Below are 9,329 nucleotides of genomic sequence, written 5' to 3'. Positions count from 1 at the left end.
CAAATTCTTTGGAAAGACTCAAAGCTTCTCTCCTCAATTGGAAATATTTGTTGTTCTTCTCTTTCTCCTTCAGAAAAAAAAAAAAAAACTCAGATCTGTTCTTAAGACCCTCATCTGATTTCAGTCAGACCACCTTATGATTTAGCACTATTCCCCTAAAGTTAGCTGAATATAGGCCTTAGTCATGCTCATGAAATACCTGCACAGCATATCTTATGCGATATAAATGGCTGCATGATTGTGGGCATAGCCATGGACATAGCCAACTTGTAAAATGAATCCTCTCAGGTGTGCTGAAAGCAAGAACTTCACAAAGTCTAAACTACTAGCCATTGCATTTCTTTTCCTATGATTTGAGTGAAAGAGTCAGGCTAAAATTAACTGAGTCCTTGCTTAGGTTCCCACAATATTATAATCAATGAGTTGTCTATGATAAGACCACAGAGATGGGATTTGTAGAGACAGCTAAAAAAAAAGGAGTCATGGTATAGATATGGATGGAACCAGGGAGTGGAAAAGGGACTCCACACTGTCATTCTGAGCTCCCTTTATGAACCTAGGTCTCCTATTATGACATCTTTGGGTTCTAGACCACAGGTTTGAAGTCTCTGAGTCCCTTGATGAACCTACAGATCTGGTACCTGCATATCTTGGCTCCAGATTTGAAGATTCCGATGCTTATCTACTAGGGAATATAAATCTACCAGGTTGCCATAAAGAATCCCACTGAACCCATGTAGGAGCTATTGCTTGTCCACTTCTCAGTCTTCTTGCCAAGAAGCCATCAGACAAGGATGGGAGACAACATCTCACCCTGGCCATCAGAAGGTTGTTCTTACACAAGGGCAAAAATGAACATGTGCACGGTGGTTAATATTACCAGTTTGACAAGATCTAGAATCACCATGGGAGCAAACTCTGGACACGTCTATGAGGACATTTCTAGATATGATTCACTGAGGTGAGAAGGCCTATCATAAATATTAATGGTACCACTCGATAGCCTGAAGTCCTGGTCTTAATTGAAAAGGTGAAAATTAGCTAAATACTGGCATTTATTTATCTGTGTTTCCTGACTGCAGATGAAATGTGACTAGTTGCCTCATAGTCCCAACACCCTGACTTCTCTGCGACAATGGACTGAGTACTCATGAAATATCAGCTGAAACAAACTCTTCCTTTATTAAATTGCTTGCTTTTGACTGATATTTTACCTCAGCATCAGAACAAGTAGCTAATACAATGTGCTTTCCAAAAGGGATCACAATGGTATCTCTACATATAATTTCCCCTGTATTGATTTACATAAAAACAATCACAGAAGCAGTACCCCAAGAGCGTCCTGGAGGACAAGGATCAAGGGTAAAGATCCCACTGTTCCACCAGGAAAATCAATGAAGTCTGCACAGTCATCAGCAACACTGAGGGGAAACTGGAAGGCACAAAGTGGGAGAGAAACATTTCATTTCTATTTCTTCCATGTAGACTTCTGAAAAGCACTTGTATTTGCTTCCTACCAACCATTGGTCCTAGACTAACTTACTGTGCTAATGACCCCTCCTTCTAGCTTTAAGAAGTACAGCCCTTCATGCCTGAACAATCATATTATACTTTCCTTTCCACACTGTCATCCATTTGGATAGTGTATGGTCCAAGCACAGTTGATCAATAACTATCCCCATGGATTCAAATGTGTGTCAGTCAGTTTCCCATCACTGTATTAAATAAGAAGTACTCAATTTATAAAGAGAAAAGGCCTTTAGAACTTCCAGTAAGTGATCTGGTAGATTCATTGCTTTTAGTCCTTTACTTGTGCACGTGTGGATCAGGAGTGATATCAATGGCAGGGAAATGAAGATTACCAAAAAATGCTCACCTCAGACTCAAGAAGCAAATGGCCAGAAAATAGCAACATTTCCATTATCCCCTTAAACACAAAGCCCACAGTGATATAAAGATCTCCTACTCTACTAAAGCTCAACAGGGTTACAATAACACTAGTTTGGGGTGCTTTACATCACAGATATATGTAAACACTGAAAAAGAATCCCTCCTATTCCTGACAGTGTTCAATCTGCATGCCAGTTGCTATTATTTATGTATATCATTTGCATACATAGTCATCTTCTCAATGAGTCATTCAAGACTGGTAGATATATGATACAAAGAAAGATAATAAGATGATGGTCGAGATATGTGCTAGAGATAGAGACTATATATAGTTGGTTGGATAAATAGAGATAGGCAGATTATAGAGAGAGATAATAAATGATAGAAGATAGATGCTAGATAGACAATAGATGGTTGGGTAGACAGTAGATTAAAATAAGTGATATATATATATACATAGATATTAGATATAAATAATAGATGATAAATAGGTATACAGATAATAAAGAGATAGATACCAGTAGAAAATCTGTCTTCCAATTCATCTCTATCATCTTTTTATCCAGCTCTCCAACTTTTAACATCAGCACTTACATTGCTACCACCACAAAGAGATTCTGTTTTATCTTAAGTTGGAAAGGATGATGGTTTGCAGGTGATGAGAAAAAAAGATCCCATCAATAACTTCTAGGTGAAACAGCCACACATGACAGTGTTATAACAACTACCCATCCCATACCAGTTCTTCTTCACATCTCCTCTGGTGTACAATAATTCCAATACTACAGAGTCATGAGGAATCAAAAAAAATTGGAATTGTCTATCATATGTAACTCCTTTTTTCAAAATACCTCTTGTCAGAAAGCATAAGAGAAATTTAAGCAGAATGCTGAACCTCTAGGTCTATGTCATAGGTTGAGTTTCCTAGGTACCAGCCTCAAGAGGAGTGTGGAAAATGAGCTGAAGACAGATTTCAAGTTCAAAGATCAAAGTACATAGACCTGAGCAGAAGCGGAAACCAAAATACAATAGCCATAGCAAAGATCTTGAAAAGTCAACCCTTTGGACACTGAGACAGAGAATTCTTCAGAAATTTCTCATTCTGGACAAAGGAGACAAATGTGTTTACTCTGCATCAACCTGCTATTAGATGTACCTTCTTTTTTTTTTTTTGGTTTTTCGAGACAGGGTTTCTCTGCATAGCTTTGCGCCTTTCCTGGAGCTCATTTGGTAGCCCAGGCTGGCCTCAAACTCACAGAGATCCACCTGGCTCTGCCTCCCGAGTGCTGGGATTAAAGGCATGCACCACCACCGCCCGGCTAGATGTACCTTTTAAGAAGGGGACATGACTTTGGCCAAGGTGGCTTTGTCAGTGAAGGCCATTGTTCAAAAAGAAAGTGCACAAGAAACTGCAAGAGCAAGTGAAATATCTAAAGTTATCTTTGAGGGTTTAAATTTATTATCTTTATTGTCATATCCTGCCATCCTTTATTTTCAACTCTGTCACAAACCCTCTCTCTATAATCATCCAGGAAACAGTGAAGATATTCTAAAGAGGCATGCCTGTTCCTTCTTTTGGCTGTAAGACTATTGAAAAACTGATTCGCCCCCAAATGAAATTTCCCCTGCAGTCTAATGCTTTGAGAAGGCAAAGGCTGTGGCCCCAGTGCCAGCTAGAAGGAGTTTGTCTCCCAGGAAGAGATTTCACATAGTGTTGACAACCTGTCAGACCACCTTGTAGAAGAGCTGGAAATAAGAAAATGATCAGTTGGTGATGAGCAGGACTACACCTTGACCAGGACTGCTAGACTGTACACACCTCTTGATCTCATTTAAACTTAAAACCACATTTTTGGACACAAAGATGGATTTGGGAATCACTGGACCCATCTGTCTACCTTTCCACTGTGGTCCCATTGAATCTCTTTCTCTATTCACTATTCCTTGTTTCTTTAATTGGCCTGTTGAGATGGTGACAGTACCTAGGTTGTGAGGATCTGTCTGGACCCAGTTTCTAAACCACTAGTTCTAGTAACAGCTGTAGACTCACTCTGTCACTTTATTTTATCAAAACTGTTAGTGGCCAATCAGTTTGCTAATTTTTTAAAGAAAATCTTCAGATTTGTTGATTTGCTCTGTGTTCCTTTCATTAATAATAAATATATAATATCTTTCCCTTTATTTTTCACTGAATCCATTTACTTTCTTCTTTCCAAATTCTCCAAAGGTACTTGTGTCTAACAAATTATGATTTTTTTATAAGACAATATTCTCTAATTTAAATATTTATTTGTTAGCACCACACTTTGAACCTATATGATACTGATGATGACAAAAAAACATTCACAAATTAGCCCAAGGTTGACAGTTTTCTTTATTCAATCTGGTCCGATTGATTTTTGTTTTTGTTTCTGTTTTTTTAAATTTGATATAAGCTAGGATCATCTGGGAAGAGAGAACCTCAATTGACAAAATGACTCCATTGGATTGTCCCGTAGGTAACTCTGTGGGGAACTTTCTTCATTAATGATTGATGTGCAAAGGCCTCACTTCCACTGTGGGTGGTACTGACCCTGGGCAGGTGGACCTAGGTGGTGTGAGAAAACAGGCTGAGGAAACAATAGGGGAGAAGATCAGCAAACAGTACCCTCCACCTTCTCTGTTTCAGTCTCAGTCTCCAGGTCTTTGCCTTGGCTTCCCACAATGACTACCTGTGATCCAGATATGTACACCAAATGAGGTGTTTCCTCCCCAAGTTGGATATGGCCAGTGTTTTGTCAGAGCAACAGACAGCAAAGACTTATGGCAATTTAAAGCATGATCCTGGGGTTGGAGAGACATCTCAGAGCTTAGGAGCACATATTGGTCTTGCAGTGGACTGGCATGTGGTATCCTGCTCCAGATCAGACAGTTCACAACCACCTGTAACCCCAGTTCCAGGGTCTCTAAGGTTATCATCTAGGCTCCTACCCACATGTGATGCACACATATTCATGTAGGCATACTCATATACATTAATAAATAAAAGCAAATAAATTTAAATAATAAAGTCAAACATGTCCTTCAATTACTTGACAAGCCCAAGGCATAGAAGCTGCTTTGCTTCTTAAAATCTTAGTGGCTTCTGACTTCTTTAAAGCAAAAAACAGGGGAGGAACAATATTGTGTCTTCTATAGGGAAGTTGGCAAATGGTCATACAGCCTCCTCCTGATTAACTTGGACAGCCACTACAGGTAAAGGCAGCCACTTTGTAAGTACAGTTACATTGAGATAGCTGGTAAAGAAGTCACCCTGGGAAGTTCAGATGACATGATAGCTCTAACTGGCACCTGGCCATGTATATAACATTTCTTAAATACACAGCCAATTAAGGCTTTCAGTAACCGCCTTCCTGCTGAGGAAACAATTAAGGACTTTTCTGCTGGGGCCTCCTTATACCCCAGACATACAACCTCACAAGGCAAAGAAAAGTATCTATTATGCACAATGACATGTGTGGCCATTAGTTATCTGGGAGTAGAAGAGAATGATACCAGAAAAGGACTGCTATCTTAATTAGAACCCACGTCTGCAGTATGTGCTTTATACTTAGGAGTTAGTGGGCAGAAGCTGGGGGAACACTCTGAGGACTCAGTGGAGTCATGGTGACATTTAAGGAGGTTCTTGCTGAAGGGTTAAGAGAATGTGGTATGGAAACCTGAGTGATGTCTTAGTCATTAAACTGCTTTGTTGGAGTCAACATGGGCAGGTGCTTAGGTAGGTAAGCTCTGCTTGGCTGTTAGACAACAGGAAGCAACCTATTCTAAATGTCTGTTCAAACCCTCACAAACACCCAGGAGTCCTACCTGGCACAACTTCTACATAGGAAATTTGAACTGAACTTTCACTTTACTAAAAAGTGGGTTTTCTTTTTAGATTTCATACCTTTAGGTTTGACATTAGACAGAAAACACCTGAGAAAAATAATTTTTTTACTTATGTTTAGTAATCTTGTATTGACTAGAGGAACTTAAAAGCATGTGCAAAAATGCAGATAATAGATACTTTTGGCTTGTCTGACTCTTGGGGTAATTTGAACTCTTTTAAGCATCACATCAACTATCACTGATTACTATTGCAAGACACATGGATAAGAGCAGCATATTATAATGCCTAAAGGCAAAGATCTAGAGGCCAGTTTGTTGGGTTTTATTTCCCTCTCAGTGCTTCTTGTAGACACTGAGAGAGCAAGTCATTTTATCTGTCTGAACTCAGTTTCCTCATTTATGAAGGGAAAATAACAATTTATCATTTGATTTTTGTGAAGAGTAAGTGATTTTGAAAGTCTGCAATCTCTTATGTCATGTCTAAAGGTCAGTGTCTGACACTTAGGAAGTGCTCTGTATGTCGCTGTTGTTATTAAACTTTATCAAGTATCTATATCCCGTCTCCAAACAAGAAACTTTAATTCAGTGCCATTGTGGAGTTACAACATCTTTCTGAGATATATATTATTTTTACTGTGTCTTAGACAACAAATTCAGAGGATTATGAAATGTGCTTCATTGATTAACTGCAAATGACATAGCAAGATTTTGAACTATGGACTGATTTTCACATTGATGCATTTTGTGATCTGTTATGCTTCCAATTCATTGCCAAGATCTTGGTGAAAACATGGAGACATATTATACACAGTTCCCTTCTGAGTCTTAGAAGTCCATAAGTCATTCACAGCTTCCAGTAAAGTACTCATCTCACAGAACCACTGGGGAAGGTGAGAGAGGAGCAGCTGCAGAGAGTGTGGCTCCACCAGAAGAGCTGAACTGCGAATGTTAAGGAAGTAGCTGCACTGGGTTTCCCCGAAGAGCAGTGAGCTGTCAGGTGCAGATCGTATCAGGTAAATGGCCTAGGTTATTTCCCTTTAGGGGTCTGATATTTGACCTGAGTTTAGTTCCATTCTTGCAATAAAAGACTGCAAGGATTGCCCTGGAACGCTGCTTCCCCAAAATAACCTGTAGTGGTTAGGGAGCAGACATATTCCGGACTTCTAAAGTAATATTTATATTTTAATAATACTTCATTGGAACAAACTATCTCATGAACTGTGACCTCCCCTAGGATATTCAATACTGTATTCTGAATGGTTTCCTGGATGGCCCAATAGGTAATAAATCTATCTTTGGAAACTAAAGTAATACTGAAGCTCTCTTCTAGGCTTACCCCCTTACAGACCTATTGTTGCCCTACTGTCAGTGGCCTTCTGCATGCTGAGCTTTCAAGACTCTTTTTTTCCAGAAAATTGATAGGTGCTCCTGAGATTGCCTAACTCTACCTCTCTTGTTTTTCTCTTTTCCTCTAAGTCCCTCTTTTCTTCTCTACCTTCTTCCCACTTTAAATTTATTCTGTCTCTCACATACAGCTATTTTACTGCATCACACTTCAGATTATGACCATTTTTATGTCTGTGACAGATAGGTTCCTGAAATGGTACAAGAGGGCACACTGATGGATGGCAGAACAGAACAAAGGGATGGCATGTTGTGGAACTGTGAGGGCACAAAAGAACATGGTGATGGCATAATAGGGCATTAAGATGCTGAAAATAAAAACACAGTGATGATAGCACCATAGGGAATTTTGAGGGCACAATAGAACACAGTGGTGACATAATAGGAAACTGAGATTTTGAAAGAGAGCACAGCAATGACATCGTAGGCCATAGTGATGGTGCAATGGGGCAATATTATGACTCATCAGCATACGACAATGACTCAATAAGGCACAGTAGTCGAAAATGTCAAGTTTATGACTAAGTGAGGCACTGTGATGACTCAATAGGGCAGTGTGATGACTCAAGAGTATACAGTAATCATATAATAGGACACTGTGATGACTCAAGAGTATACTGTAATCATATAATAGGAACTGTGATGGCACAATGCAGCAGACTGATGGTACAATAAGGGAGAGTAATGGCACCTCACAATACTGTCATGACATCATAGAACATTGTGATGGCTCAACACAGCACATGAATGACATAGTAGGTGGTTGTGGTGCCAAAGGAGGGCACTGTGAAGATGAATAGGACACAGATATGGCAAAATATGACAAAATAATGTCACAAGAGAACATTGTGATGGTACGATAGGGCACAGTGATGGCACAATAGGACAAAATGACAGCCCAAGAATGAACTGTAATAGCACAGTAGGTCACTAAAATTACACAATAGGGAGATGTAGGGACTCAATAGGACATAGTGATTGAACCACAGTGATGGAATAAAAACACATAGTGATAGCTCAATATACTATGTGATAGCACAACAGGACACTGTGATCCCACAATAGTGCATAGTGATGACACAAGAAGATACTGTAATTGTACAAGAAACCACTATTAAGGAAATAGTGAAATCAGGGATCACTCAATAGGCCAAAGTGATAACACAATAGAACACATTGATGGTACAATTGTTCAAAGTGGTGGCCAAATAGGCCCAAGGAATGGCATGATAGAACACTATATAATGAAACAATAGGGTGCTGGAAGGAGTCACTATGACACAATAATAACACAATAGGACACAGTAAGGACCCATTAGGGCACATATATAGGACAGTGGGCCACAGTGGAGGTACTCTGTGGATTTGTGGTGGCATAGTAGGTCACTCGGCATTGGAATGACCCAGTATGGCAAAGTGATATCACAATAGGCCAAGTGATGGCACAATAAGACACTGTGAAATGATGATGGAGAACTGTGCTGACACAATAAGGCAAAGTGGTGTAACAAAGGATATGTGAGGCACAAATGGACTCACTGATAGTACAACAGGGCAGTGCGATGTCACAATAGTTTACAGTAATGGTATAATAAGTCACTATGATGACACAATAGGGTACTGGGATAACTCAGTGGCAGACAGTGGTGGGCCAAGGACTGTGATGAATTAATAGGTCATAATGACATCAGAAAAGGAAATAGAGATGGCACAACAGGAAGCAGGATATATGGTCAGGTGATCACAAACTAGGATACCATGATTTCACAACTGGCCACAGTGCTAGAATTGCATTAGTACAATATGACATTGTGGGGGCACAGTAGGCTGCTGTGATGGTCCAAGAGGTCACAGTGAAAATAAGTGCACAATGATAACATAGCAGAGTGAGCAGAGTGATTCTACAGCATCCATAGGATACTGTGATAAGAAGGCATTGTGATATTTCATAGAACACAGAGATGACCCCAAAGGCTAAGGTAAATGCACAATAATAGGGCATTGTGGTGATACAGTAAGACAAAATGGTGGCACAATACGACACACTGAAGGAATAAAATGTTTTTGTGATGACATAACAGGTCACTGTGATGGCACAATATGAGAAAAATCACAGTACAGTGTGGCACAGTAAGGGCACAAGAGGAAACTGTGATGACTCAATAGAG

Source organism: Peromyscus maniculatus, chromosome 11 (genome assembly GCF_049852395.1).
Source record: "Peromyscus maniculatus bairdii isolate BWxNUB_F1_BW_parent chromosome 11, HU_Pman_BW_mat_3.1, whole genome shotgun sequence".
NCBI lineage: Eukaryota > Metazoa > Chordata > Mammalia > Rodentia > Cricetidae > Peromyscus > Peromyscus maniculatus.
The sequence above is the reverse complement of the archived record's forward strand: the minus strand, read 5'-3'. Positions refer to the sequence as shown.